The sequence below is a fragment of the Nicrophorus vespilloides genome, unplaced genomic scaffold (assembly GCF_001412225.1).
Source record: "Nicrophorus vespilloides isolate i.1.1-1 unplaced genomic scaffold, Nicve_v1.0, whole genome shotgun sequence".
In the NCBI taxonomy this organism is placed as follows: Eukaryota; Metazoa; Arthropoda; class Insecta; order Coleoptera; family Silphidae; genus Nicrophorus; species Nicrophorus vespilloides.
Window position 1 is genome coordinate 342503 of NW_017095778.1, and position 24247 is coordinate 366749.

At 27.9% G+C, this 24247-nt stretch overlaps 1 protein-coding gene across 6 annotated transcripts in view; it reads right to left on the reverse strand.

Moving 5' to 3' along the window:
* LOC108563598 (putative polypeptide N-acetylgalactosaminyltransferase 9) overlaps window positions 1-24247 on the reverse strand; it is a 189873-nt gene that overhangs the window by 61886 nt on the left and 103740 nt on the right. For all 6 annotated transcript variants that reach the window (XM_017922368.1, XM_017922342.1, XM_017922327.1 and 3 more), the window contains one exon: window positions 18243-18283. The gene's annotated coding sequence lies outside the window, so the exon portion shown is untranslated. The remainder of the gene's footprint in view (window positions 1-18242; window positions 18284-24247) is intronic.

Here is a 24247-nt window from a genome sequence, read left to right on the forward strand (position 1 = left end):
AAAAAAAACAAACTGATTTATGTTGTGACCACAATGTTGTTTTTATTTCATGTGAGAGCCTCACGTTGCGTTGTTTCTACCGCAAAAGACGCGCGTCGACTGAAGAAAAGGTGTGCTTGCTTGCTTCTTGCTGCGTGCGTTCGTTCGCTCCGTGAATGTTGTTTCGCTACAAGAACAAAAGTATTATAAATAAATCCCGTGTCAGCAAGGTCAATGCAAGTTGGAGGATTCTTCTTCGTTCGTTTTCTTGTTTGCTTTTGGCGTTTTCTGCTACTTTCACTTCACGATTAGACTTATGGCCCGAGCAGCAGCGTTAATCAATCGGATTTTCTCAGGAATGCGGGAGGAGGATATAGCGATGAGAAAGCATCGGACGTCAGGGATCAATTAGTCCTCGAAAGCGGGAATTAAAATTGCAAATTTTCCGGAGAAACGGGTTCCTTTCGTGTAAATGTCAACTAGGCGCGTTGATCTTTCAATTTTAACAAACAAACGATTTATTCAAGAAGTGCCTAATTGCAATTAAGAATTTTTTTTCGCGATTCGCCCACGTTACGCAATTAGGTTACGTTTTGTTGCGATTCGTTTTGTGAATGCATTTGCATTATTTATTTTACCCAACGCAATTACCAAATTAGTTCCGTTTTATTGCATAAGTATACATATTTGTATATGTTGAAATAATCAAGAAGCAACTTCCTCATTTTCAACACATAAATTAGTCGATTTGTAAAGGACATTTCAAGATTTAGAAGTTTAAAATAAAATTATTATTTTCATTCAATAATATAGAAATTTCTATCAAGTATTTTTTTATTAATACTTTAAAATCCATAAGCGTATATTTTCAATTTTTATTGGAGAATCTTTGAAACTTAATATTAATTAAAATTTCTTTAAAAAAATCATGAAATTGTATTTATTTTTAGAAAAAATCAATACATTTTGCATAAATAAAATTATTTTCAGAATTCTTGAAATCGTGATTATTTAAAAAAATACAAAAAAAAAATTGATTTTTTTTTTCCTTTAATAAACTTAATAGAAATGTTGCAAAAAAATGTTTATTTCATTCAATAATCCATAAATTACAATCATAAAATATTTTTTTTGAAATAGTAAATAAAATAAATCATATTGTTTTAACCATAAGAATCATTCATTAATTGCTCATCTTTCTTAAATCTGCTTCAATTTGTTTAATTATTTGAGTAATTCAATATATTTTTGAATTATTATTCTTTGAAAATTTAATCTATTGAAAATTCAATTATTCAAAAACTGAAAATTAATAAGCGGTTATTCAGGTAACTTTTTTTAATTAATTTATAATATATATTTTTCTGTATTATTTGATGAATTTTTGTTTCTTATCCACTCATCAAATCAAATAATAAGTTTATATCACTTTTGTCCTTTCATTTTCCGCACGTTGAGTAGAGTTGAAATTAGTTTACAATATTGTAGGTATATTGTAAACTCATTTAAACTCTACTCAACGTGAGGAAAATGTGTAACAACAGCTTTTATTGTGAAGTACAAAAAATGCTTGAAACAATAACAAAAAATTGTTAACAAAGTTTATTCATTTACACGGTTTACATAATATCATGTAATAAACAATTTAGAAACAATTTGATCAGTTTGGAGAATTTTAAATGAATTATTTTATTTAATTATTTTTTTTAATTATTTTTTTTATTGGACAAATGTATTCAAATTTGTATTTTTACTGAACATTTGTTTTACACATGTATCCCTATATTTCAACAAATGAAAAGAATAAAATAAAGTATAAAAATTATTATACCTTCAATAATAAATTTTATTTTCACTTTTCCAATGAACAAATTTGTATTTTTATCGGACAAATGTATGAAAATTAGTTCTTTTTTCATTTGTATTCATATGTACTGAATGAAAAGAAAGAAAACTTAAAAAAAAACATAATTTTCTTAAATAAAAATATTAATAAAATAATTAATAATTAAAAGTTAAATTTCGTAATTTTATTTCCAAAATATTAACATTTAATTATTCAAAAAATAATGTTGGCTGTCTTATTATGTATTTAATGCAATACTTAAAGTATTTAATAGCCGCATTTCCTATTATAAATAATTGTTTTTCTCTTAATTTCTGTGAATTCATTTAATGTATTTAAGTACACATTATTCAAAACATGTGAAATAAAATAAGAAAAATTTCCAGGAATTAATTGAAATAAATAAATAATATCATCATTATAAGTTATCGAAAAAGTCCAAGAATATAATTGATTCCTTTTCGGTGCTTCGATTCGTGCATATAGAAATTCTATCTACTAACGATTTACACCATATTCATATACTTTATATAACATGCTGTGTAAAAAGCAGTTTCCTTTTGCGAAGAATATGAATAGGGAATCCTCTCGAACAGAATTTAATCATGCATGAATAGCGAACGGTGCAATTATATCGCGATACATGAGTGATGCTCATTAAATTCCGATACGTTATCCTACATGCAAAACGTTTAAAGTGTGTAATACATTTCCCTAATTGCACACCTCACCTAGATCACCTACAAATTAAACATTATATGAATAGACACATAAAAAGTTTCATTTCGATAAATATCTGTAAATTATTATGATTTATTACTAATTATATGTAAAACGTTTGAATAGGAAGGATTATGCTTATTTTTTTTGTATAAATACATTAATAGCAATACTTCGCATAGTCCGGTTCCGCACTAATCAAGGACTTTTAAAACCTCATACAAATAAACAGTATTGTTTCAAGATAAATTTAAATTTTTCTTTTAAATTGTCAGTCCGTACTAATCGAGGTCGCACTGTGTGAGGTATTACTATATATTATTTGCTACTAATTAAACTTAATACTATATAAATTATACACATCTTACTTTGATGTATACATAAAAAATATTTATTTCTAAATTTGTTGGTATAACTTCATACTTGAAACAAATAATGGAAAAACATAAATAATCATTGTATAATGTTATTAATTTTTCTTTCATAAATTATAAATAGAGTACTACACAGAATACTGAGTATTTATAATTGTATTAAAGTATTGAAAAATATGGTAGAAATTCCGGAATTCAACATAATTTATGATACAATTTGTTTGCATCCGTTAAAAGATATGGACGAGTTTGTGGTTTCTCTTGGATTTGTGTTTAAATAAACATGGAATTATTTATTTGTAATCCAGTAGTCATTTTTATAACTTACAAGAATTTTACAATAACAACATGATTTCATATACATTTTTTTTTATAAATCTTTTTATATAATTTCTAAATAATTTTCCAATATTTATTTATGAAAGAAAAAAAATACATAAAACAGTTGACCTTGGTTTTCAAGGTGTAATAGTACGAAATGGATGATCCTCTCGGCCTTCGACTTTATTGCACTGTGAGAGTATAAAAAACGAGATGTAATTAAATTGCAGAATGCAATAGCTTCTCGTAAGTTTCACTTCCGGTATCATTATTATACAATGAATTTTCGTTATAAAGATAAATACATGTTTGGAAATTTATATAAAATGAAAATCAAATATAATAAGAAATGTGCAGGTATCATAACAAAATAAAGATACTTATTTGTTGTTACAGTAAAATATATGAAGAAAATATCTAAATATCTGAGTGAGGAAAAGGTTTCAGTTATATAATAAATTGATTTTTGAAGATATATTCGTATAAAATGCATTTATTTATTTCTTGCATTTTACTGAATAATTCATATGGACGTTTTGACAGCTGTCATTTTGTATCCCATTAAAAAATAACATTCCTTTATTTTTGAATCTTTTTGCAAAGGGACTTTACATACCTTTTTGTAATTGGGCTTCGATCCAATTGCTTTTTTTTATGTCTCGGCTTAAGATAACAGCATTAAAAATTGAACATGACCAAATAAAGAGAGGGTCACTTTAAAGTTGTCCTGAGCCCTAGGCACCAGTTAAGTAGAACATGAAAGGGTCAAATATTGACATCTTAACAATATGTTTCATCTCCACTTCAATTAATTCTCGTGGGCCCCAAAAAACTTGTGGGCCCTAATAGATAAGACGTTGAGAAACGCTGCTTTATAATATTATACTGATAATACAATAATTCTAATCCAATGTATATGTGAAATGACATAGAAAAATTGAATTGACTAAATTTCACTTAATCAATGAGGATTTTTTAAAAAAAAATTTAAAAGGATTCGGTAGAAAAAAAATTAATAACTAAATTTTACGTAATAAGTGGACTGAATTCGCTGTGGTTACATCAATTGCTAGGTTGACTGGAATGCCCACTGAAAAGGATAATCGATAGAAATGATGGGGGGTTGGAGGTTTTTGGTGAGTGTTCCCCGGTTTTGCGAAAAGCATTTCATTCCGGCCGGCAAAAGCGTCGCCCCGGCGTGACGTAATTATGCAAAAACCGTGGCGGCGTCGGTGAGTGAGAAGTGTCCATTACCATTACATGACGAAAGTCTGGACGTTCGCTCACTCGGTGCAAATACACCCGATTGACGAGGGTCGTGACTTCGATCCATCTGCATTTCCATGTGTTTTTCAATGTTCATCCATTCACCCCCCACATCCCCTCTTTCGGACATGGAATACGTGAGCACGTACTTGAGTTATTAAGCAAACAACTGTTGATTAATTAACGCCTGATGAGTTTCATATTCGGAACTTCAATAATTAACGCCCGTGCACTTCGTTTCCGAATCGCCACTTCATAAAGTTTCATTCGACCGCAACATTTTGATTTCTCCTTTTTTGATAATTAAAAAAAATTGCTAAAACCACACTTATTTTTCATAACGTTCTAATTTCAATATTATTATAATTAATTTCAACTTAATCGAATTTAATCCAAACGTTTTCATTCTATATATAAAATCAATATTTTGTTTTATCTTAATTCTATTGAATTCTCTACAAACAAGAAATATAAAGTTATAAAATCAAATTTTCTTATGTAATTTAGAATGGAGAAAATAGAAAACTTCATTTCATATTTCTACAAAATTTATCAGTAAACTGACTCAAAAACTTAATATTCTCTCAATAATATAAAGATTTTTAAATAATTCTTTGAAATTTTGACAAAAAACAAGATGAAAAGTATCTTCATTTCATATACACTAATATATATTAAATTAAAAATTATCAAGTTTTTTTTTATCACTGAAACATTTAAGTACATAATATTTTTTATTTCAGTAATTTCCTGCAAGTTTGATATTTAAAAAATATTAAATACTCATTTAATTTATTAAATAAATTGAAAAAGTCAGTTTTTGTTGATGAATTAATTAGTAAATTAATAAATTAAATGCAAAAATTTACAATCTTTAACCTGTTTGAGACGATTACAAATTTAAATTAATTCTAATACATTTCTATTAAACATTAAAATTCTATCTATTTTTTTTATTTATATATTAAAATTAACGTCATTTCTTATAATTTAGTTAATAATAACCTTTTATAATCATGATTTTTTTATTTATAAATAATGGTTGTTTTATAAATCATAAAAGAATAAAACAAATATAGATTTATTACCGATATTAAATTTTATATATTTAACATTATATAATTCCATGCACATTAATTAAATCCTCATACATCTTCCTCGTCCGTTTCCAAAGATTAAAGTTCAACTATTTCTACGCTCACTTATTCAAAGATTCTCTCAACATCTCAACGAATAATAATAAATTATTTGTCTTTGTCAGTATATAAAAACATACAACAACAGAAATGCAATTAGAATAACCGTAAGTCATAAATATAGTAGAATTACGTCAGTATTACGCAAATAAAATTCACAAATATTTATTTTGTATTTGTGTTAGAAAAGGAATTAAATTATCATAAGTATTTATAAAAACGTTACACTTAATTTAGAAGAATTCATTTTGTATTTATACACAACAATAAATAAATAAACTTCAACCAACTTAAAACTACTATACCTTTCGAACCGCTGGCAATGATGGGTCCATATTTCGCCTAATGATAGCTGATTTTATTGTTTACAAGCCTGCGGAAGCATTTGCATCTCAGTTTTTTGGGAAAAAAAATATCCGTGATGGAATTCAAACGTATTAGTGTGATAGTCCAATATTTGTGTGGAAAACCAAAAGTGACTATTGTTAGAGCCTCAATGTAAATAAATTTTTCGTGTCTCGAACCATAACACGTTATAATGAAGCTTGTAGTATTACAAAATTCTATTTTGGTGATCGTCATTCTTCTTTGTGAATGGAGAAATATTTCGCAGGTTCACATTCGTGCAGCGTTAGACTCGCTTGTAAACCAACTTAATTCGCATTATAGGTGACAATATCAAACATTTGAAATGAATTTGAAAAATTTAATTGTTTACTAACATTTTTTGCTTATGGTTGAATAATATCCAACTTCAAATAAAAAAATACAGCGTTCTGTAAAGATGTAATTCCTTATAATTTTGAATAAAACAATATATTTTTGATGAAATAATCAAGTTTTCTTTTGTTGCTGAACCAATTAAAATTACTTTTTCTTAAAAAATGAGTATTATTTTAGCTAATAATTAAATATTTTGTAATAATAATAAAGTTTATTGAAATTATCACATAAAAAGTAATGAATGTAAAAGTATATTAAAATGAAATTAAACAATGTATAATGTGTGTTAAAAAGTGCATTCCATTAGTTAATGATTAGTTTTGGTATGCGAGATATTTAGGAAATTGGGAATGCGCGAAACCATTTCGACGATAAAACATTCTTGCAATATCCTACATTTCGATGCAATTGTGGAAATGAAATTCAAATGCGCGATTTGCCTGAAGCTAAAATTAATTATATAACAATAAAAATGATATTTCTTTAACGATCGAACCGGAATTATGGAAAGTCGTTAAACTCGAAGTAATGAAAAAGAAAAACCGAGGAAAGATGTAAGCAACGGGAAAGCTTTAACCTGACACTTGATAGTTCAATAAAAGTCGAGCATTTGAAGCACTTTTCGCGATGTTTCCTGCAATTTGAAAAGGCAATTAAAGCACGTCAATTAGCGGCACGTGAAATTACATGCAGACGTCCGTCCGTATATATCCCCGACGGGAAGAGGAAGAACCAGTTTTTCATGCTTTTGTTGCTGGGAACATATTTCTGCAATGCTACGAGGACGGAGAGTGGAGGAGTGCGAGCGTCGAAGGGTCAACATGGGTTTGCGAATCGTGAGAGAAGAGAGATATTATTGCCACCGGAACATGCGATCAATTTCCACGCTGCAATCTCACAACGATCTTCCAAATTGCAGAAAACCAGAGGACACAGGATATACAATTCACCTCTATTTTCTCTTCCTTCAATTCCCTACATTTTTCGTATGTTTAAATTCAACAAAGGTCTGATTGATTTTTTGCAGTTATTCAATCACACTATATGCACGATTCCGATATTAATTCCAATTTATATAAACGTGAGGGTTCGAATGGAAGGAAAACATTTCACGTCCGACTACGTTTGACATATTTTTTTGTGATTGGATTAAATCGTTTCAAAGAAGTATTTACTTAATTCCAAGTGGGTCACCGTACTCTTTCAAAATCCTCACCCACCGGATTTGACTCACACTTCGGGTATTTCTTATGTCACGCCATTAAATATCAAATGTGAACAACGCAAATTGTCTCAACCGAAAGCTTTCAATTAATTATACCAAAAGGGTATTTGGGATAAGAGCTTTGGTACAAAACAATGAAAGTGTCAAACAATTAACGTGGTCGTAATCGTAAGCAAAAACAATTCCGAATGGCTTCATTTCACTTTATTTGTTTCGTTAACAGAAAGTTCGTTGTTTCCACTTTTTTATACTTGTTTTACCTTTCCTTTTGTTGCTTTTACTTTCCACGAATTTTTAATGTATGCTAATTACGCTGTAATTCATCTATTATTAAGGTATTTACATAAATTATATTCAACGCACAAAGGCAACGAAATCTTGAATCCTCTTACATACAGTATAATCATGATTTAAAGAAAAAAATATTTACTTATAAAACTTCTTGAAAAAAAAAGAAACTTTATTAAGCAAGGCAACTTTACAACTTTACAATCATTACCATTGAAATTAAGCCTGAAATAGTGCTTATAATTTATATAGAGAATAGTATTGTTTTTATTTCTTATACTAGTAAAAGTATACAAAATATTACATAAAATACAAAGTTTTTAACCAAAATTATCGTTTCCAAAAGATTATATTTTGATAAAAAATGATCATCAGACAAGAAAACAAATATCTTCAACACTAATATTTGTTATATATAAAATATCAAAATTTTCAAATAAAGAGTAAATAAATTTTACTGATCATTAATCTAACAAATAATTCAACAATATCAAAACTAGTGATAATTGATTAATTAATTTTCTAAACAGAAAACATAAATAATTATTCAAATCTTGTTGTAATAAATCAGTAAATGTTTTAATAAATTATAACAATGAAAATTGATAAAAATATAATGATAAAAGTTTCTATTTATATTCATCAAATAAAAATTAGTGTTAATTGATTATTTTATTTTCTAAATAGAAAACATAAATAATTATACAAATCTTGTAACAAATCAATAAATCTTTTAATAAATTACAACAAAGAAATTTCATTAAAAAAAGATGATTAAGAAGTGCATAAGTTAAATCGATAAGTTTCTATTTGTATTCATGAAATTAAATCTGATTTAGGAATGATTGAATTGATACGTTTCAATGTTGTATTAAAAATAACGATCGGTAAAAGTGTGCAGTAGTTGTAAATTCTTTAATTTCCGCCGTTCTGTGTCTATCTGTGTTATTTTCTCGTAAACGTCGAAACCTGCTGCATCTATTTCCAGTGCAGAATCTTTCAAGCAATTTATCCAAATTTATCTCTTTATTATGATCAGTATTTTTCGTTCTTTCCATTTATTACATCATTTCTCAAAATAAATCTTTTGATACAATTAATTATACTTGATGATTTATGTATTTCAAACATAACAAAATATGATTAATTAGAGTATTTTGATGATAATTTAAATAAATTTACTTTTATTTACAAAATTACTACATATTTCTTCTATGTTCATTCACAATTCCATTAAAGATATTTACATTTTTTCTTAATTTTCAACATAAAATGCACACATTACATTTTTTTTTAACTTTTATTGTTCATTCACAACCTGCCAACATCTCGGGCTATAAGTTGAATGCTTTTGTCAGACAAAAAAAAAACACACATTTTTTTAATTTTAAAATTATATAATTGTATGAATTTATATAAAATTTGAGATTTCTATAAAAAAGTTAGTTTTATATTGAAAAAAGAAACTAAATTTAATAGATTAGAAAGAATAAAGTTAGCTTCTATTAATAAAAACATGAATAGTAAAGTCTTACTTACAAACTTCCGGACTTACGAACAAAATTCCAAAAGCTCGAACTTGTTACAAGGAGATATAGTGATAAATAATAATATTTTTGGAAGATCTACTATCATTTTTCTGGAATTTGTTTCTTTTGTCGTTTTTTATTAAATAATTGTGATTTCTACATTGAAAAGTATTTGTAAGTATTTTGTTTATTTTAATCTATTTTTTCAAATCCATGCAGTCAGTAATACGGAATAAAAGTGAAAACCATGATAAAATGTGGTAAGATAACTATATTTTGAAATTTTTAAAATTCCCCCGACTTACGAACATCACTTTGGGATGGTATAAGTTCGTAAGTCGGGGGATACCTGTATTATTAAATGTGAAGGTTTAAAATGAAAAAGATTACAAATAAATATTCTAATGAGAAAAGTATTTTAATTAAACATTTCTACATACTTTTTTGTATTTTAAATAATATCCTACTGTGAAATAGCAATAACTATTGCGAAAGACGTAAATCATTCTTTCTCTTCTTAATAAGCGATGGCTTTGCTGCTTCCATATCTACTACGATCCTACCTTTATACTAAAATAAACTGAATCGTATTTTTTTATTACCCTATATTACCATATACGAAAAAAAGAAAGAAAGAGAAAGAATCAAGAATAAATCATATTTCGTAATCTTCGTAATATGTCAATGCCAACACACTAAAAGTAGTTTTTATAGAACAAAATATATATTTCATTCATTTAATAAATAATTATTTTTGGATTCGAATAAATTTCAGTAATACCTCGCATAGTGCGGATTCCATCAACAATCCGGACTAATCGAGGAACTAAATAAAATAGATATAAACCGCATACAAAGAAACTTAACTATGTGAAGGGAAATGAAACGATCTTTTTTGTAATCTAAATTTGTATAATTTTGTACTAGTTCTTTAGAATTTGTATTTTACTAATTTAAGATTTAATTTTCGAACCGGACTGATTGAATCCGCACTATACAAGATATATTTAATTTACTCAATATTTTAATTTTAACAAAATGTATATGTTCTTAATGTTATATAAAAATTCAATAAATAAACAATTTTTCTATATTTATCAATATTTTACCTGAAAAAAGTCATTTACAATATTTTACCAACAAACATCTACAATACTTAAGAAAAACTAGAAATTTTCTAAGACTTTTTTTATATTTAATTTTCCCAATAATTTATTGCACTATATAAATACAGTAAAAATTTCATCATTATTTTACAAAAAAACATTGATTTTTTTTTAAGAGAATGTAAATTAAATGGTGAATGTGAATATAAATTTTTAATTAACGTATGTACGAAAAAAAAGGACCATTCAATTGGTAATAAACTAAAAATGATGTTTAATGTATAAGCTAATTATTTTCGTGGACATTTGAAGACGAATCGAGTTTTTCGAGGAGAAAGCTAAATAGAAAGAATGTTAACTAATTGAGTTTCGACATCCGGTTAAGCGCGAAATAATTACGTCAAAAGGCTGAATGTAATTAAGAATCTAATTAATAATGGCGATGAAAAACTAATTTGTAAGAAATTATCTTTATTTCAAAAGTAAATACGTTTTAATTATTTATATTTCACAAAATAATCTTCAATTAACAATAAATAAATAAATAAGTTGCAATAAATTAACTTTTTATGAACATTGAATCAATTTCTACTATATTTATGAAACAAAATCTCCTTCAAATTTATTTAAATTTCAGAAAATAGTTTAAAATTAAAAATGAATAAATAAATAATTTTATAACAAAATCATTTAGATCAAAGCAAAATTAACTATTTAGTTATAATGGAATTTTTTAAACTTTATTAATTAATAGTTAGAAAGACTTTGTTAATTAATTACTTAATGTCAGTCATTTAAAACTAATAATTTTTATATACTTCTTAATTTCATACTATTTATTTATATGAAAGTTATAAATTTTATAATCAGAACAAATGTTACAATGTTTACTCAATATGCTTAAAAAAACAACAAATTATAGTTTCCAATAGCAATAAATAATCTTTATAATCATTTTAATTTCATACTATTACATAAATTGCATAGATAATCAAGAATTACGTTTTGAATGTATCCTATTTGATTGCATTTATTATATACAAGGAGAACGTTAATAATTATATGATGATAACTAAAGGTTACATCTCTTTTGTCACTCGAAAAAAAAAAGAAACAATAGAAATTCATACAGAGATGACTACAAAGATTTATTTTATAATTCGTTTTCCTAATTATCTCCATGATTCACATTGAGTTTGCAGATGTAAATCTAAGCGAATGTGAAGAAATTAAATTATCGGCGTTTGTCTCTCATTATGAAAATCTGAAGACAAGTTTCGAAACGGAAAAGTATGTAACTTTCCCCCATTTCATACCCGGAGGTCGCAGGATTCGTCATTCCGTTAATCACTTAGCGACAATAGATCTGATTCCTCATTGTATCCACTCGCAATGATCTCATCTCGCCAAAAAAAAACAAAACAATAAAGAATGACCTGTTTCCATAGTTTCGTTGACTCAAATATCGCCCACAATAACAACAACTAAAATAAAGCCACGGATTTGGGCATTTATCAGTTTTGTTTGTTGCGAAATGATCGAATTAAATCCGCACCCTTTCGTTGCATTGAACTTTCACAATTAAATGTTTTTTTTTTGAAATCCACAAACGTCGAAGCGCGCAGGATTTGTTGGTAACTCCATAAATAGTTTGTTTTGTTCCGTTTGTGTGCGAGCTATTATTTTTTTTTTTGTGTTTGTGTAGTATTTATTTTTTTTGGGGGAGAAAATGTCCGTTTGGGGATGAACCCGAGCGTATTTTGGAAACGCATAAATCATTGCTCCGGGAAATGGGAAAGCGAATATAAAATGTGTACACATACGTTCATATATATATTTTTTTTGTTGGAGGGGTGCCCTCTTTTGGCTATTAAATGTTTGCATTTTGGGAGATTCGACGTGTCGAATGTGTAATGGCGCGTGGTGCGATCGGGGGTGTTAAAAGTTGAAATGGAATTGATTCCCCTCGGAAAAATCGTCGATGGAAACGAGATGGCAAATGTAATAATAAATATGAGCGAGCGTGGATTTTCACTCTTGCATTTCCATTCCAGATGGAAGTGGAAATAATAACTATAATAAATTTCATGGACAGATAGAGATATAAATCAAATTTTCATCCACATAATGCATCTCGAGACGTGGAGCAGCTTCCGAGTTATAAATGATTTAATAACATTTTTCGGGATAAGAGAGTCGCTCACACTCGAAGCGACATGTGTCTCTATCCTCACGTTATTAACGACACACCATCCTTGATGTCTCTTCTCTCTCTCTTTATACGACTCGTTGCTTCTTTTGCAGGATTAGCATGCGCGACGCAAATATACGAAAAGGTGAACATCATATGACTTTAAAAGTCAGCGTAGAAAGTGTGCCAGCAGAGGTTTTTGATGTGCAGAGAAAGACATCTGAGTGTGGTGTGGTAAAGGTCGTCAACGATCGGCCAAAGGTCAGGACCGATCTAACTTAAAGATTATCGTACTCTTGTGATTCGCTACTCTCGCTCAAATGATCTTAAACAGATTACACTCTTCATCATTCAATAATTACACTCTTCATGATCCAAGAACTATAGTTTTTATTATCCTCTAAATACACTCTTTATCATCAATTTTCCTGTTTCCGGAAAACGCTTATTACCTTGCGATAGTCAAATTGGACAAAAAAATATAAAATCTTGATATCATTTAGCGACAAAACACAACAGAACAGAATTAAAAAAAAAACAGAGAATACAAATTATCATGTTACAATTCATCATACAATAATTACATACTTCATGATCAATGTATTACACTTTTCATAATCCAGGAATTACATCAATTTTTTTTCGGAAAACGCTTATTACCTTGCGATATTCGAGTATAACAAAAAAAAAAAAAAAATTCATTGCATTCAGTGACAAAACGGAATATAATAAGATTGAAAAACAGATATTCCGAAGAATACAAGTTGAACGAAAAATATAAAAACTTGATTAAAGAATTACGCTCTTCATGATCCAAGTGTGATCTTTTAGTGACAAAACGGAATTAAAAAACAGAGAATACAAATAATCATGTTACAATTCATCATACAATAATTGCATACTTCATGATATAAAACTTTTCATAATCCAGGAATTACATCAATTTTTCTGTTTCCGTTTCCGGAAAACGCTTATTACCTTGCGATATTAGAGTTTAACAAAAAAAAATATAAAAACTTCATTGCATTCAGTGACAAAACGTAATATAATAAGATTTAAAAACAGATATACCGAATAATACAAGTAATCATGTTACAGTTCATTATTCTATAATTACATATTTCATCATGAAAAAACTACACTCTTCGTAATATACAAATTACGCACTTTGTCATCAATTTTCCAGTTTCCGTTTTCGGAAAACGATTATTACTTTGTTGAACGAAAAATATAAAAACTTGATTAAAGAATTACGATCTTCATGATCCAAGAGTGATCTTTTAGTGACAAAACGGAACAGAATATTATTAAAAAACAGAGAATGCAAATAATCATGTTACAATTCATCATACAATGATTACATAATTCATGATCAATGTATAACACTTTTCATAATCCAGGAATTACATCAATTTTTCTATTTCCGTTTTCGGAAAACGCTTATTACCTTGCGATATTCGAGTTTAACAAAAAAAAAATATAAAAACTTCATTGCATTCAGTGACAAAACGGAATATAATAATATTGAAAAACAGATATACCGAAGAATACAAGTAATCATGTTACAGTTCATTATTATATAATTACATATTTCATCATGAAAAAACTATACTCTTCATAATAAACACATTACGCTCTTTGTCATCAATTTTCCAGTTTCCGTTTTCGGAAAACGATTATTACTTTGTTGAACGAAAAATATAAAAACTTGATTAAAGAATTACGATCTTCATGATCCAAGAGTGATCTTTTAGTGACAAAACGGAACTGAATATTATTAAAAAACAGAGAATACAAATAATCATGTTACAATTCATCATACAATAATTACATACTTCATGATCAATGAATTATACTTTCAAAAATCTTAGAAAAACACTCAATTTTCAAGAATTACATACATTTTTATAGTTAAATGGATGATGGTAATCCAAGTACGCCAATCATCTGACCTCGCTCGTCTTGAACCGATTTAACCTTGCGATAGTCAAGTTTAACCGAAAATATACAAAATTCATTGCATTTAGTTTCTAAACGAAACAAAATAGATATGAAAAAAGCCAGACAAACTGGAATACACAAACAATCATGACCATTACCTCTTCGTCATCACTAACAACTTTCCATCGACTTGAATCGATTGTTTAATCTTACAATGATCCAGCATTAAAAATCGTCCAATACATTCACCATTATCAAAGCATTGCTCTCTCCATCATTAGAGAATTACACTCTTCATCATCCAAGAATTATTACACTCTTTATTATCTGAGAATTACAAACTTTAACATTTTTCCTGTTTCCGATTCTGTGTAAAAATAAAAATAAACAATTTTATTTCATATATTTTTATATTTAGCAAGTTTTTTATTAGCTGGAATAAAAAACTTGAAAAGCCAGATGAAACCCAATTTCATACAATTTTGATGGGTAAATCTTAAACTATTCATTATAAAAGAATTAGACTTTTAATATACAATACAATTACTACACTCTTCATTCCTATTTCCGTTTCCGGAAACCGCTTTTAATCATCATTACCCTAATATGCCAATCATCTGACCTCGCCCGACTTGAACCGATTTAACCTCGACTTGATCCGAAAATATACAAACTTGATTGCATTTAGTTTCAACACGGAACAGAATGAGATGGAAATAAACCAGACAAACCGGAGAATAAAAACAATCATGTTATACTTAATAATTCAATAATTACACTCTTCAACGTCAAACAATTAACTCTTTATCAACAACTACATTTTTTCAATTTCCGTTTCCGGAAACCTGCTTATTACAATCATTGTTTAAGTATGTTAATCACCTGACCTCGCCCGACTTGAACCTATGGTTTAACCTTACGATGATCGAGCAGAACCAAAAATAATATACAACTTAATTGCATTTCGTTTCAAAGCAGAACAGAATAGGTGTAAAAATTGTAAAATAAAGACAATCCCGAAGTGTAAATCATCCAATTCATTCTTCATTATCAAAGAATTAGTCTATTCATAATTAAATAATTACTCTCTTTATAATCCAATAATTATTACGCTCTATATGATCTGAGAATTACAAACTTCAACATAAACATAATCCAAGTATTCTAATCACATGTAGTTAAAATAATCAAGCAGAACTGAAAATAAACAATTTTAGTTCATTTAATTTAGAAACTTAGCAAATCAGGAATGAAGAACTTGAAATACCAGTTTAAATGAAAATCCAAACAATCCGTATGTGCAAAACTCACAATACATTTGAACGCTTTATAGTTCAATAATTACGATCTTCATTATCTGACAATTAATTTCTTCATCTTTAGAGAATTTCACTCTTCATCATTCATTTCATTCATTAACATTTATACTGTTCCCTGTTCCGGAAAATTCATATTATCATTATAATCCAAGTATGCAAACCATATGTACTTAAAACGATCAAGCAAAATTGAAAATAAACAATTTAATTAAATATAGAAACTTGGCAAAGCAGGAATGAAAAACTTGAAAAACTCGATGAAACGTAATTCCATACAATCCCGATATGTCAATCTTCCAATACATTCTTCATTATCGAACAAGTACATTCCTCATCATTAGAGAATTACACTGTTATTATTACGCTGAGAATTACAATCTTTAACAGTTTTCCTGTTTCTGTTTCTGCAAGCCTCATACCAATAATTGAGCAAAACCGAAAATACACAACTTTGATTGACTTTATTTGAAAATGTAAGGAAATGTGAATAAAAAACACGAAACGATAGAACTTTATATGTGAATTATACTAATCATTATGAGAAAATTAAAATTTTCATCGTTCAAAAATTACAATCTTCCTAATCTAAAAATTAATCTGTTCATCATTAAAGATCTAGATTCTTCATCACCCAAGAATTATTATACTTTTTATCATCTGAGAAATATACTTTTTTAACAGTTTTCCTATTTCAATTTTCGAAAACCTATAATAAACATCATAATCCAAGTATGATAATCAACTGATTGCAAATAACTTGATTGCATACGGATAAAAAACGTAACAAAAATGGAATTGAAGTCTTGAAAATCCATAAAATATGATAGTGCTCCTCACTCTTTATTTTTTTATAATTCCACTAAGAATTTTTAGAGAATCACATTTTAAAAATCTATGTATGTAAACTACCTGACCTTATAATAATCAAACTAAACTGAAAATAAACAACTTCATTGCATTTCGTTTAGAAACGTAACTGAGAAGGAATGTTTTCTGGCTTTTCAGACGAACTGGAGAACGCATACAATCACAAAGTGCAATTTGGAATTCACCTGATGTGTATTCGTTGTTGGAAGTCTCTCGGAGCCCAGGCAAACAATGCAGACTTGAAAATTTAACGAAACCCAAGCTTCTTAAAGCCCGAATCCGCCTCAGAATATTTTAACGCAATCCACATTTAACATATATAAATCCCATGAACGTTACGTAACGAAGCATGATGCAGCAGTTGAATGTTTCCATTTAGAAATCTACTTGTCCCATAAATCAAAGGAAATATTACATTTTGTCTGAGTTCTTCGAACAATTGGATTATTTTTACTTCCTGCTTTTAGTTAAAAATAGTGAATGTGCTTTTAAAAGCTTTCCAAATTCAATCTCGATGAGAATAAATTGACTATACGCATTTTTAAAAGCAATATAAATCAATTACATTCTCATAATCTTATATTATTTCTACTTATGTTTTTATTTCATGTTCACATATTTTACAAGTTTCCAGCAATAATTTATAAAAAATTATGATTGAAAATCAATACATTTAATAAATTATTAATTAGTTCTATTATCTTATAGTCAAAACACGTTTACTTTTATATGTAGATTGTTAATTTATCATTGAATTGAAACTATTTTGAAATAATTACAAGTTATATAAGTTTCTTTTTTTTTTGGTTGAAAACAAAAAGTATTAATTCGTGAGCATGGAAATTGGTTACGAATTAAACTTCGTGAGGCCGGAATGAAAAAGCAATTAGGACCAACTGCGAACGAATACTTATAAAATTTATCTAAAACTCACTTGTTGCATATTAATGCGGATTTTCCACATTCTGCCTTCGAAGTTGACGTGGATTACTACGATTGTTCCGAATTAGCAAGGAAATAATTAGTTCGCAATAGTTTTCAGAACGTTATTAATGTTCAGAATGAAAGAAATAATTTTAACCATTTAAAGTTTTTTCTCCACTGAAAAATGTAATTCCTATAACATTCGTTTAATTTAAATTTTTTATATTTAATTAAATTTTAATACTAACTGTTTCATAATTCATTACAAATTTAAACTTTTAGTTGAGATTTTTGTCCACTTTGAGAATTTCTTAACAAATTGTTACAATGACGAAGTGCTACAATTCAGTTATTAAAATTTCACTTGTCCATTATTTAACATATCTTAACTTTAATCTTAAATATAATTAACTTAAAAATAACTTACAATTATAATTGGATTACGATTCTATTGAAATCCTTTGATTCCTGAAACAAATAAATAAATGTTAATGAAGAAATAATGATATATATAAAGAAAATGTTAATAATTTACTATTTTTTAGTTGGATATTGGATTAGGTTGAAAGAAAGGTTATAAAATGTTAATAAATAACATCTTTTATTTTCAATTTCGGAAAGTAAATAATTCTTGAATTCGAGACGATGAAACAAACGGTGCAGGAAAATTGAAAGATCGAACAATTTGATCCTGCCTTCCCATTAAGATTTACGTGACGGATAAGAACTATATTTGCAACAATACCGCAATACCTATCCGCGATTCCGCTACTATGTCACCATTCTGTAAACTGTAAATGTCATCTCGAATCTCCGTAATTCAATCACATAATTTACTTTAAGAAAATAGAATAGAAAGTCTTACATCCTCATTGATGCATCATCAATAATAAGTACAAATTTATCCCTGTTTAGAACATGAACACTAGAATCTATAATTTAGGAGTTCCTCAAGGATATATTACTGTTCTTGTTCTAGAAACTGTAAATTTCATCTCGAATCTACGTAATTCAATTACATAATTTACTTTAAGAATATATAATAGACATTCTTACATCCTCATTGATACATCAACAGTAATAAGTACAAATTGATAACTATTTAGAAAATTAACACTTGAAGTCTGGAACCTATAGTTTAGGAGTTCCTCAAGGAATCGTTACTGCTCTTATTATACAATCGAATAATTGATTCATCAACAAAAATAAGTGAAAATCATTTGTAAAAGTCTAGAAAATGTATAGTTAACGTATAGATTCTAAAATTTAGGAGTTCCTCAAGGATCTATTACTGTTCTTAAAATACAAACTGTAAAAGTCATCCCATAATTCAATCATGAAATTTTCTTCAAAAATACAATAGAAATTCTCACTTCATTATTGATTCATCATCAACAATAACTATATTATAAAGTTTAAAGTTCCTGAAAGATCCAATACTGTTCTTAAGTTTGTTAGAAAATTAACAATTTAAGTCTAGATTCAAAATTGTATTCTATGCTTTTCTCTTTATACAAACTTTAAAAATTGTCTCTAATTTCCTAAATTACAGATGACTTTTACATAAAATATACTTTCAAAATTGCTTTCAAAAGATGCAATAGATATTTGCATCATCATTGCTTAATCATCATAAATATGTAAAAAATAACAGTTAAAATCTAGTTACAGTCTATAACCTACAGTTTAGGAGTTCATCAAGAATCTATTACTCTCTAGAATCTCCGTAATTCAATTCTTATTTCATTGATTCATCAATATTAAGCAAAAATTAACAGTTAAAGTATATATTTTAAAGTATAGGAGTTCCTGAAGGATCCAATACTGTTCTCAATATAGAAACTGTAAACGTCGTCTGAACTATTTGTTATTGAATTATATAATTTACTTAAGAAAATATAATTTAAATTCTTATATCATCATTGATTCATCATTAGCAATAACTGAAAATTAGTTAAAGTCTACATTCTAAATTTTAGAAATTCCTCAAGGAACCAAAACTTTTCCCATTATACAAACTTAAAATTCATCTCGAATCCCCTGAATTTTACATAAAATATATAGTAAAATGTATTTCCAAAAAATCCAATTAAAATTCTTATATCAATATTGATTCATCATCAACTATATGTGAAAATTAAAGTTTGTAAAATTACTAATTAATGTCTAGAATAATATTTAATAGCTTACATTGCTACTTTTTGCATTAGGCGGAACTAACTTTCTGGATAATTTATAAAAAGCTGTTTTTTTTTCCTATGTAAAGCTATGTATAACTAAAGTACAAATAAAACTGTCATACTGTATTAAAGGTAGAGAACTAAATGTATGATTTAACTAGTCTTACATGAATAAATTTGGATGTGGGAAATACAAAAAAAGTATGCTGTAATGAAACGTTGTAACAGGATAGAGCTTAATTATTGAGCTTCCGTCAATTCGGGGCGAAAAACCGAACGTAAATCAATTTTAAATTCAATTTGCAACGAGACTATTAAATTATGAATGCGAGTCGCGGCCTCCTCCCCTATGAATGGCCGGAAATAATACAGAATTGCGCAACAAAACGTATTCCAATTTTAATGCCACCGCAGTAAGTAATAATTTATTGTTTTTATTAAAAACCCGATGAATGGAGGGAAGCAAGGGTGAGTTCTATGTGTGTTTTGTACTAAACTTCGTTCTTCCCTCAGGATAACGTTATTGCGGCCCTCCGGGCCGCTCAGGTAATCAACTTTATATTTATAGAACCTCATTAAAACTGCACAAATTAGAGCCTGTGCAGAAAATTAAATTTTAAAAAAAAATCCAGCAGAGAAAAAAAAAACAATATGCGCATACAGTTTAATTACATTCGGAAACAATTTACAAATACCTCGCTTAGTGCTGGTAATCTGTTTAAAACCGGACTAATCGAGGACTTATATGTATAAAAAATAATTGTGAATACTAATTTTTTTCGTATTTATTTTGTACGATTAAAATTTAGTTGATTGTGAAACTGAATTCGTACAAAGAGAAATAGTTTCCAAAAAATGTATTTATAGAATTCGTTGCAACAATTTTAATGAATTTAACTATTAGTTTAGTGCGTGCAAACAAGGGACATTCAAATGACAACGCATTGATTGCATTAACTCAACTAAAAGCGTTCATCGATAAAGCTTGAATTTGTAACACAAAATACGAATATATATATGAAAAAAAAAACATAGAGAATCGCAGAACAACAACAATATTTATTCTGCAATTAAAAACGCTCGTTTTGAATTTCAACGAGACAAAAACAATGCTGCATTTATAAATAACAAAAAAAAATGATGGTAACAGAATCTGCCGTAAACAATACACCTTTTGTTGTTGAATTTTCCAATTTAGTGGACGCAAAATGGAATATTTCAAAAAAATAAGTTAATGTTAATAATTTTATGGGGGGAAACAATTTGATTATGCAAGTGCACGTTCGCATCTGTCGTTTGATTAAAATCCTATTTACATTTGAAAGCTCAAGAGAAGACGGATATTTTCTATTAAATTTTAATTAAATTTTATTGTTTCCATTGAGTCAATATAAATATATATATATTCTTTATCTTCGCTTCTTTATATTGTTGAGGGCTCTTGTTGTGTAATTACATTGGATTAATTAAATTTCAAAGTGTTTAATGACAGAAATCGAAGAAATTCCATCTTTTCATGAAGAAGTTAATTATTTTTCTCGGTTATTTCTCTTTATTGTATATTTAGAATAATTTACTATGGAAAATGCAGAATAAAAATAATAATTTATTTTTTTCTGAATTAACTTAACGATTTTCTTCAAAAATAAGAATTGAAAGCTCTTGTTGTGTAATTAAATTGGTTTAATTAAATTTCAAAGTGTTTTAATTACAGGAATCTATGAAATTTGATCTTTTCGTCGAGAAATTAATCATTTTCATGGCATATTTCTCTTTAATGTAACTATGTAATTACAAAAATTTCGGAAAACACTATAAAAAAATCGTATACAAATAATTCATTTTTCTTTTGGATTTTTATCCAGAAAATACTTTTTAAACGTAAAAAAAAGGAAATTTCTTTTATGAAAGAAATTGATAATATTATAAGAAACTAAGGCATCAGAGTGATTTCATTAAAAAAATCAGCAAGTATTATTACTGTTAAATAATAAATAAAACTTTCAAATTAAGAAATTTCAAAATTGTTAAAAATATGAAAATAATTTATATTGAAATTTAGAAAATCTTACAAAAACAAAAAAAAAATTATTAAAATATGTTTGATTACAATATTGAATATTATTTTACGATATGGTTTAAATCTATATTTCAAACCAAAAAACAACTTTTACTAATATTTTTTATAATACAAAATTTATTATTTTTCACATATCAAAGTAAAAATAATAGGAGGATTGATTTTATTGTTTCAAAATTGTAAATTTTCTCAATAATTAAAGTACTTTAAACCTCCACAATTACATTTTAATTGAAACATAACTAAGAGTAATCACGTAATCAAAACATATATAATAAGATTATACAAAATTATAAAATACAATTTGTAAATTAATAATTTGACGGAAACAAAAAAAACAACAAGCGAAAAGGGTCAATTAATCAAATTTATAAGGAAGTTATAATTACAAAAAAAAAACTAATTAATTTTTAATGAGAAATTACGTTCATAGATTGAATTATTAAAATAACGATTGATACAAACAAGTATGTTCTGATTTTACGTAATAATAAAGTACGTTCATGTTATTTTTTTCGTGCAGAAGCAGCGTTTAATTTGTACAATTCCGTTGAGGGGGAAGGACGAGCAAATAAATAAATAAAAAGGAGAAATTTGGCGAGGTTTAATGGAAACTCGAGTTACGGAAATTGCTGGGCAAAATGAAATTTGAAATTCCCTCTAGGGGATGGTTAGAGATACCAAGGAAGAAGTGAAATACACACAAAAAAACATAATGCAAGGGAGCAGGATATAGATAGAAGGAGGAGGAGGATGAAGAGGAGAAAGAAGATGGAGATGCGGGATGGGTAGTAGGTAGGTAGGTACGTCGAAGGGTGAGTAAATCAGGGCTGAATATATTTCAAATTGCGTTGAATGAGAACGGAAATAAGAAATCTCACATAATTTCCAGGGGACCTGGGTTGAAAAGGGTTTTTTAGATGGGAGGGTTTTGCAGGAGGGTAGGTCTGTAATTTAAATAGAAATTGAATTCGCGGCGGATCAAAGCGGCACAATTAACGTGGCCGAGGGTGGAGGATCGATCGGATGGCTGGAGGATGCTGAAAAATTGAGAACTAAAGTGCACACGGGAATTATTCATGTCCGTTAAAAGCCGACCGAACAACAAACGAAACAAAACTGTGTTTATGGAATTGTAATTGTGGAAATTATCTTATTCTTCGCAGCCTCCGCCGCCGTTGCCTGTGTCGTCGTTTGGAATTCCGATGCGGCGACGTATAATGAAATTTCCTTTGCGCTCCGGACGAAGATGGAAATAATAATGAGAACAGAAACTGGGTACAAACGGGGAGAATATTCTCCTTCTCAAAAAAATATAGGGAACTGTGGCAGCAGGAAGGAAGTGGGTGGAGAATGGGAAATTTCCGCGGATGCTTTTAATTCTTTCGTCGTTTTTTTTCTGTTGGGTCATTATTCCAGTCAGGCATTCGCATCGAATCAGCAATTTATCGACGAGAAGAACTTTCGGAACTGAACATGCATTTGTTGATGCAACAACATGAATATTGGATTTTTATATTAGATGCACTAATAAATTAAGTTTGTATAATTCTCAATTAAATAGAAGACCTAATTGTTGATACTTCCAACACCAATATTACATTTTCCACTAAAGACACCAACAAATTTACTTGGTAAAGTTCTTATGTAACTTCAAAAGATACAATTTTTGATATTTCCAACATCAATTTTCCACTAGAGACACCAACAAACTTAGTTGGTAAAGTTCTTATGTAACTTCAGAAGACACAATTCTTGATATTTCGAACTTCCATTTTCCAGTAGAGAAACCAACAAATTTAGTTGCTATAGTTCTTATGTGAGTTCAGAAGATGAAATTGTTGATACTACCAATATTCTATTTTTCATGAAAACACATAATTATTGATACTTCCAACATCAATATAGCATTTTTCACTAGAAACACCAATAAGTTTTGTTAGTAAAGTTCTTATGTAACTTCAAAAGATACAATTGTTGATATATCCAACATCAATTTTCCACTAGAGACAGCAACAAATTTAGTTGGTAAAGTTCTTATGTAACTGCAGAAGATACAATTCTTGATATTTCGAAATTCCATTTTCCAGTAGAGAAACCAACAAATTTAGTTTCTTATGTGAGTTCAGAAGATGAAATTGTTGATACTACCAATATTCGATTTTTCATGAA